The 9,265-nt window shown below is 41.8% G+C and overlaps 1 long non-coding RNA gene across 3 annotated transcripts; it reads left to right on the top strand.

Annotated features, from left to right (window-relative positions):
• Window positions 1-920: 920 nt before the first annotated feature.
• LOC138105570 (uncharacterized) lies at window positions 921-9,024 on the top strand. Of its 3 annotated transcripts, none has more exons than XR_011148525.1 (4): window positions 921-1,012; window positions 2,519-2,636; window positions 3,693-3,777; window positions 8,497-9,024. It is a non-coding gene; the product is annotated as an uncharacterized lncRNA (long non-coding RNA). The 3 variants fall into 3 exon arrangements; XR_011148524.1 differs by having other exon boundaries at window positions 2,359-2,636; XR_011148526.1 differs by lacking the exon at window positions 2,519-2,636.
• Window positions 9,025-9,265: the final 241 nt, after the last annotated feature.

Genomic DNA, 9,265 nt, shown 5'->3' with positions numbered 1-9,265 from the left:
GAATTGGGGCTGGCTTAGCTAAGACTTCCTGCTGGGCTGCCTTGGTCACCTCTGCCTGGCCTCTGCCACCACTCCCAAAGCTTGGCCTTACCTCCACAAATACTTCCACCCTTCCCACAAGGTCTATTTTTAAAGGCATTACAGAAACGGAATGAAAGCCGAAGAATTCTCTGGGGATCAGCAGATGCAAAGTGGGAAATGCCATTTTTCATCTGGCATTTGGAGATTCCTGATGTCCCATGGATCACCTGGAAGGGCTCTGGGCAAGATAAGTCAAGCCCACACTCTTCAGTGTTTAAAACCAAATTTTTTAAGAAAAACACCACAAAGGTCAAACTGAAACTGAGTGAGGGTTTTAAGGGTTAAAAAACGAATCCAAGGGGTCGGTGTCCCACTGTAAATTCAGCTACAGAAATCACATCAGGGTATCTGGAATATCCAAATATGCTGGGATGAATCACATCAGAATATTCCAAGTTGGAAGAAATCCAGAAGGATCATCGAGTCCAAATTTAATGAATGGCCCAGACAGGGATCAATCCCACAATCTTGGTGTTACCAGTTTTCCATCTTGTTACAAATACCCTGTGTGATCTCAGGCAATATTCCTCCTTTTCTGCCTGTGAGTAACATTTTTCCTGCTTTTTTTTCCATGAGGACAAGAGTTAAACTCTCACTCCGTCCGTGGTATGATGCCATTATTAATTGCTTCATTAATAAAAGGTAATAATACCTCCTAGTAACTCTGGGAAAGTTCTGATTCTTGGTTGTTTGGGTTTTTTTTTTCCCTTTAAGGAGTTGGAAAGCTCTGTTGGGATTGCATCGCTCCCTCCTGCCCTCAGCTGCCGGTAATTACAGCCTGATACCATCGGTGTCAAATGACAGGAAACAATTCCAGGAACAACGTTGGGATTGCTGAGAGCGGCAGCGATTCGTTCCCAGGGGTTGTCCCACAGGAGCCAAGAGATGAGGGAAAGCAAAAAAAAAAGGAGATTTTTGCAGGTTGAGCCAGGTAGGAGTCGGAATTTTTTGATGGATGCAGGTATTACCCTTGGGGAGACTCTTTGTGTTCCAGAAAAAATAGGAAAAGTGATGGTTACAGATGCCAAAACTTGTCGTTTCCAGGAGCTCCAAGAGGTTTTCCACTTATTGCAGAAGCCTGACTCGGCTTTTCTGTGGGATTTATTCCCATCCATGCTCAGGCTCTCTCCTGCTTCTCCCCCACCCAGCACACACTTGGGATTCCCTATTTTAGTCCTTGTTTGATGCAGACACATCCAAAAAAAAGAATAAAAAAAAAGGATATTCCTGAACAGAATTCCAGCTGATGGAAATAGGTCTGGACAGGGCATAAATTAGGGCTCACTGAGGGTTTCCACACCCTCTGGAATGAGGATGGATGAACATCAGGATGTTGGCTCAAGTGTTATCAGACAAATATCAGCATTCAAATCCTTTTTTTTTGGTGGCTCAACCCAAATCAAAACATGGGAATGGTCAAAATCCTTGTAAAACAAGGATTGGATAATCCTTTTAATCAGATAAATGTTCCTTCTCCCACCGTCACTTTCAGAATAAAAATTGATTGTTTTTTTCTAAAAGTTTTGCTTCACAGTATTCCCAGCTTTGCCACAGTGCCAGCATGGAGAGCTGCACCTAATTCTCAAAAAATTCCCTTCACGTTAGGTATAAGAAAAGCCTAATTCTGGAAGTGTTCCCTTCTTGATCCTTATTTTCAGCCTGGTGTAATAAAAATAAGCACTTGATTGAGAGAGAAAATGAATGACTAAATTAATGAATAATTAATGACTAAATTAAGTTTTAGATCAAGTCACTGCTGGAGAAAGAAATGAGGGGAGTGAAGAGCTAGAAAATAAACAGAAGAAACCACAAAAAATTGTCACTTTGGGCAGAGGATTAAGGATCAAAAAAATACAGGGAAGAACTGGGAATTTACAAGGAAAGGAGCAACTTGAGCTCAGAAATTCATCAGTAAAACTCAGGTTTATTATTGTTAAAAAATCCTGTTAATGATGACACCAAAAAAGAGAGAATAAGGCAGCCCATGATGAAAAAATGTATTAAATTTTAATCAGATTCATTAAATAATATTTAATAGTCATTAAATAATGTCACAATTTCATTGGCTACACAACTGTTCTAGAGCAAGTCTCAAATCCTGCTGAAATCAGTGGGAAGACTCCTAAAATGTTCATCTGACTCTGGAACAAGGCTTGTGTTTATTTAATTAATAAACACAAGACAAATTAGCCAGGTCAATAAATGTAAATTTTAAATGTAGGTCCTCTAGTGCCAAGGTTCTGCTTTAAAGTTGATAAACAGTCCATTATTTTCCAGTGGTTTATGGAATTTCAGAAAAGGAGCTAGTGGGAACTGACCTCGACTTGAACGATTATTAATTGCCAGTGCTACCTAAACTCTTCTTTCTGGTGAAATCCTGCCTGGAATGAGATGTCTGGGGATGGAAAACTTCAGGGAATGCTCCCAAATCCAACAGGCAAAGGTCTTCTCCTGTATCCAGCTGGGATCTCACTCCCAAAGAGTGAAAATTTGCTGTGGTCACCATCCAAAGGACAAATAAACCCTGTATGTTCCAGAAATATAAAAAATAACAGGTGAGAATGCAACCAGAAGTTCCAGATGTCCATGATAGGCTGAAATCTATGGAGGTGATTCTTAAGATCAAGGGTTAGTCTGGACACTAAGCTGGTTTTAAATTGTGTTTGTTTCCTTGGAATTGTGACAGCTCCCTGAGTAATCTCTGGAGGTTGGCACAGGTTGGGTTCTTCAGAGGCTCCAGTCTAAAAACACATCCAGGAAAAGATGGGTAATGGCAGCACTGGATGTGGGAAGAGCTGTGTGCGTTTTCCAACAGGATTGTTTGCACATTCCTGTACAAACTGTGGGATATTTCCAGGTAAATGGAAAATTCCATCTCCCATTTAGGCCATCACCCTCTTTTTGCTATGGAACCCTTCTGAAATGGTGGGATTTTTTTGGGATAAAGCAACAATTACATGAGGTAACAAAGCAAAGGTTGGATTTCTCAGGGGTGTAGGGATGGTGCTGTTTAATCCGGATTTATTTGGGTCGATGGTTGTACTTGATGACCCCAAAACCTGAATAATTCCACGTCCATGATTTTGGATGTTGTTTTCAGACAGAAAAAAACGAGATCTGATGATTTTTGAAGGTTTCAACCGAATCAATTTGGGCTGGTGTGACCTCAGGCAAGGAGCAAACCTGGGAACAGATTCCAGAAAAAAACTGGGATTTAGGCTGGAATTTGGTCCAACCACTCAATTTGTCTTCCAGATGTGCCACATGGTTTAGGCCCAGTTTTAGAAGTGCTGAAGATGAGATTTCCTTGGAATTAAGGCTCTGTGGGTGCCCATGGAAATGGCCAAGAATCCCAAACCCCATCTTAGCAATTCATCCACGGATCTCACCTTGTTCCTTCAGCTCCAAAGGGACTGAAACAAAATTCCCTGAATTTTTCTAGTCCTCATAATGACAAACCAAACCATTCCACTGAGAGAAGCAGCATCTCCAGGGAGCAGGTGGATTCATCCTATATTCCATTTTTAAGTGTTGAAGTCCCAGTGAATCCCAATTTAGAAGGGAAGACTCTGATTCCAGCATATTCACCATTTTTTTTCCTTCTTTTCCAGACTCCGGGGACAGGGATTTGATCCTGGCAGACACTCCCCATGTCCTGGCTCTGAAGCACTGACTCAGAAGTTCATCCTCCCTTCAGTGAGTGTTGATTTTGTAAGATCTCTGTGGTGACACTTTGGAGGAGTGACAAAGTTTTACACGAGGGCTCAGTTTTTCCCGCTGTGTGTTCCCACTTTTATCTGATAGGAAAAAAGCAAAAATCTCACAGGGATTTTATTTATTTCTCACCATTACTTGGTTCTCCCATGGTTTTGGTGCCTGATTTTTAACCAGTTTTCTTCCTACTCCTTGAAGTTTTATTTTAGAATAAAAAAGGATCATAATTTAAATTTTTTTCCCACTTAAATGTTGAAAATTTTCCTGATTTTTAATCTCCTTTCCTGATCTTAATTTAGGAAACAGCTTAAAGTATAAATTAAACAGCAGCAATTCCATTTTGGACTCTGCCAACTTTGCTGGCAGCTGGGTTGGTTTTGTGATCCGTCCTTTCTTATTCCTACAGCTGAAGTCCTACACTGCTTTCATGGATTTATCCTCATTGACGGCCACTGTAGACAGAATTTGTTTCATCCAAGAAGCAGAAATCACCTGAAACATGATTATTTGGATGTACAGCAAATCCATGTGCTGGGAGGACTGGGAGTGATTCTCTTCCATCACATGATCCCTGTTCACTCACCTGGGCAGGGATTTTGGGAGTGATAGGGAAGATGTGCACTGATGTCTTCCCAAACAATTCCATGGGTGAGGGGATGGGTGGGAACCTCTTTGAGATGGGGCTCAGTGTCCGTCCCCACTTCCAGCCGCGGGTTTGTTCCAGAGCCCCGACAGTTTGACTCCCGAAACAGCCAAACGGGGCCGCACCAGGCTGAGTTTGTGAACTTTGGGGTAAAAGGACACGTTCAAGGGGGAATATGTGGCAGGCAGTTCGGGAAGGCTGCACCTTCCTGGTACCTCAGCAACAGGGCAAGGACGAGGGCAACGAGCGGCCGGGAGTTTGGGATAGAAGTGTGCGGGAAATCCCGCTCTGAAAAGCCAGGAGACAGAGGAGTGCAGCAGCTTCCTTCGGATAAAGGGAGAGAGGCCACTGGGGAGGGGTTTTCTCTCTCGAGGTTTCGGAGGGCGCAGCCTCCTTTTATCCCAGTGATAAATGGATCAACATCTTAAGATTTCCTTTCCCTTTTTTGTGTTCTGCTCACGCCACAAAGTTGGAAATTCAGGGAAAAGGAGGAAAAGCTGCTCTGAGCAGAACGTTCTGTGCCCATGGCAAAGAGTTGGAATATAAGGATCTTTAAGGACTTTTCCAACCCAAACCATTCCATGATCCTAACAATTATCATTAATTGCTGTGTGTGCTTTAAATATCATCCTTCTCCCTTTTTCCATGTGTGTGGAAATCGAGGGGTAGAGGCCTCTTGGCTTCACCAGCAACAGGTATTGGGCTGACTGGTTCCAACCCAATGAAGCTTGAAAACCCCTCCAGTTTCTATTTATTTATCTACCTATTTATAATTTATTTATTTATCTCCTTTTTTTAAAAATTTTGTTTATTTGAAATTATAATTTATTTCTTTAAAGAAAAATGATTCTGTCTCTGGAACATTCGTGGACAGAAATTCATCTCCAGTATCTTAAATAGTCTTAACGTGAACTTTAATTTATTGCACTTCTATTTCAAAATTAATAATTGTACTCATCTGCTTCTTTTAGCTGCTCTAAAATAAGATTAATTAATTCAGAAAGAGATTAAAAAAACAGAACAAGGGACAACTGGGGCAGCCAATTCAAAATCTTTCTTTATTTCCCCCCTCAAAACCAAACATTGGACATCAGAATTAAAAGTCAACCTTCATCATGAGGAGGAGACTGAACATTAAAGTATTTTCATGTGAGAGACGAATTAAATTATATCATTAATGAAATATACTTGAAATAATTATTAATTTTGCACTCCCATAAGGTGAATTTGGTGGTTGGAATCTCAAAAAACAGTGGGAGAAGCCAAGAATTCTGTTGCTGTTTTTGTAGAAAATCACCCCAATATTTCAATCCTTTGTAATTCCTTTAGAATTCCTTTAGAATTCCAATTTGGGGTAAAAATCAGTTTCAAAGAATTCAGTTTTTTAACCTGATTAGGAAAAGATTGATTTTATTTGGAACACTCCATTTCCATTGATTGAAATTTAGAGATTTAAATTAAAATTGATTTTAAAAAATGTTAATATATCAAAATGTATTATTGAAATTAGACTTAATTATTGTCCAAATGGACACAATAAAGACAAATTTTATCCAAATTTTAGGGGAAAAAATGTGACCTTTCCCCTCTATTTTTTTTTTTTTTAATATTAGAGATTTTTTAATTCTGTGAAGGAGAGAATCACAAATTTGTAGCCTTTGAAGAGGTGGTGGAATAATTTCCACTCCAATCTCTTGGCTGAGCTGAGAAAATGCTGAGCTTCCCTTGAATTCCCAGAGTGTGGATTTTGATCCGGCTCTGGATTTGGGTGGGTTGGAATCACTCAACAGCTTTAAATAACAAGAACGTGGGCGTCAGATCCCAGCTCCTGCTGCTGGGATAGGAGGAGGAATACGGTACTTGGAGCCATGGAATTCCTCTGGTTGCTTTTTTGTGGGATGCAGAGCAGAGCCAGACAGTTTCCCACCGGGAATTTCCTGGGTTGGGATGGAAGAGAGTTTAGATTTATGGACATAAGATTATCCCACTTTTTTGGGGGGCTGGAAATTGGCTCTTCCCTGTTTTATTTATCATTTATTCTTGCAAACTTTGAGTCTGAGCCTCAGGTGGGGAGTGCAGGGAGAGAAGCTCATGGCTAAGAGAATTCCATGGATTCACCTGTGGCAGGGTCATTCCGGTGCCATTTTTCCATGTAAAATCCAGGGGTTTAGCACATGGAGTTTGTTCTTTATCACCTTTATGGGATTTTCATTTCAAATTCAATTTGGTCTCTTCAGCTTCATTTGAAATGCTTGAAACTCAGCAACAGCTGTAAATTTTTCCAAGGAAATCCAAGCCCAATCTCCCGATTGATTCCAGTCTCTCACAGCTGCAGTACTTTATTTTTCCTTTCTCCCAGCAGAGAAGCAAATTAAATTGGAAAAATTAATTGGAAAAATTCAATTTGCAAAAATTGTTTTTCCGTTTCCTTCTTCCTCCATGAACTTCCCCCCTGAGGCCGGATTATCCCTGAGGGAGAGAGGATGAGGACAGGAGGCACCATTCCATGAGGAGCCCCGGGAGATGCAGCAATTCCAAAACATCTTCCTGAGGTTCACTTCCTTCCTTGCTTCCTCTTATTTTGGAGAGTGTGGGGATTTTGTAGGAATTTGACACTTGTCAGTGCTGTATTTCTCAACACTCTTAGGTTGACTTGTGAACTGCTGGGTAATTCCAAGCCTAAGTCTGGAATTCTGTTCCACTGCTTTCTAAAAACCTCCATGTCAGGAGGACCAAATCCTAGCAAAAAAAAAAAAAAAAAAAAAAAAAAAGAAAGAAATTAAAGGAACATATTTTTCAACACTTACAAATGGTTTATTAAGTGTCTCCTCATCCTGAATAGGATTGTTCCCACCTGCTTTCCCTGATTTCCCCACCAGTCAGCTCTGTGGAACACACTGAAGGCGAGGGAGCACGTCCATCCCAGCAATCCATAGCATTCCGTGCCAAGATGCTTTGGGATCGTTAATCAATTAAGGTTCACATTACTCTGGGTGAGCATTGGGATTTTCCTCGCTGGAGAATCCAAGGGAAGGGGTGGAATGATTCCCTCAAGGCAACCTCACCCAAGAATCGCTGCCAAAATAGGGAGCCGGATCAGGATAAGCCAAGTGCAAGAATCCAAAGGAGTTTTTTCCATGGCAAGACAACTCCTGGGTATTTATCAGTGTGGGAGCCCAGTTCCAGAGGTCACTCAGGTCGGGAATGGTGTCTTTGACAGCAACGGAGCTGCTCCAGGATACCTTCATGGAGAATCCAGATTGACTTTCCTAGGAAGGTTCCGGAGGCAGCTGCATTCCAAGCAGGAGCCGAGGAAAGAAATCCTTTTGGCATGGGACAAACTCCAACAAGTCTCTTGCAGAGCAGCAGTGAAGGCTGTGTTATCGCCTCTCTGCATCCAGCATTCCAGAAATATCCTAAAAGATAAATCCCATATATCCTACAATTCAGTTCTCTACTGGGAATCCACCAGGCAGAGGAATGGGGTGTGGAGAAATTTAAATTTTACAGAAATTTTGCAGGAAGCTTCAATTTTATGGCAATGATATCCACATGTAGAAAGTAAAAGATTCCCAGAGAATTTGGGAATACTGACGAGGAGTTGCAGGTCTGGTTAAGGGAACGTGTGGGTTTGTTAAGGGGATATGGGTACTTTTCCCAGTGTTTTATCCTGAGATTTTGGGGACTGACCTCAACTTATACTTCCTACCCCAAACCTCTTAAAATATATGGCTATCCCTGCCACTTCCAGAGCCATATCCAGATGTGATGGCAGCCATCCTTCTGTTTTTCTGGCACAATCCCACCCCTAATCTTTCCCTTCCACTCCTTATCCTGTCACCATTCGTTTATCCCACCTTTAGAAAGTGGGAGAACAGAATTTGGAGTTTTTTCCTTTTTTTTTCCTCCACCAAGGCCAGCTCCAGGAACAGATCTGGTAACATCTGGAATTTACCTCCCTCTTCCCTTTCTAGATTCCCAACCCTGTCCCTGATGCCAGGCAGCAAAGGTTTTCATGGATAACTTGCCCAACTGGACACGTGCAATGTGTTTTTCAGGAAGTCCCTTCCCTCCTGCCAGCTCTGAGTCGTTGGCAAGGAGCAATCCAGTCTCCGTGCCAGGAAGAAATTCCGGAGCCGTGGAAGGGGAGAGGCTTTGAGTTCATTGAACCCAGTGACCGACTCTGGGAAAATCATCGGGGGAGCAAACTGGGAGAGGAGGATCCATCCATCCCCACGGGAGGTATGGCACCGCCAGCCAGGAATTTTAGCGGGTTTAAAGTACTCCCAAGCCTGATTATCACGCAAAGCTTCATAACTTACGGATGAGTCTGAGCTGTCTCTAGACAGCAAATCTTTTTTCACCTTTCCCAATCCTTAGGATAGAGATTTATGGGATCATTAATCATGGATTTCAAAGAACAATTCCACCCTTTTGCTGACAGATTTGTCCTGAAAATAATTACCAACGTTTCTCCCTTCTAGGAAGAGGAGAATATTTTCAATCCATACGGAAAAATACCCCCCATCCCTTATTTTTTGTTTTTTTCAAGCCTATTCCCTGGAATAACTTGTCCCATCGTTATTCAGCCCTGGCTCTGTTCATTCCATTGGTGTGGCACAGAAAAATAAATAAATAAAAAGCAGTGGCTGATCCTTGTAAATCCTTATTTTTATCCAGTTAATTTACGAGTCCCCAGGGAGGGAGAGCAATCCTGTGTCTCCACATGGATACCAGAGCCCTTCCTGCTCCTCCACACTTTAGTCCTTGGATTTTAGGCTCCGTTTCCCAAATTTCAAAGTGCTCAGTGCAAGACAAGAACCATCC

This window comes from Aphelocoma coerulescens, chromosome 2, assembly GCF_041296385.1.
Source record: "Aphelocoma coerulescens isolate FSJ_1873_10779 chromosome 2, UR_Acoe_1.0, whole genome shotgun sequence".
Classification (NCBI taxonomy): domain Eukaryota; kingdom Metazoa; phylum Chordata; class Aves; order Passeriformes; family Corvidae; genus Aphelocoma; species Aphelocoma coerulescens.
Note: the sequence above shows the minus strand (reverse complement) of the source record. Positions and strands in the feature narration are given on the sequence as shown.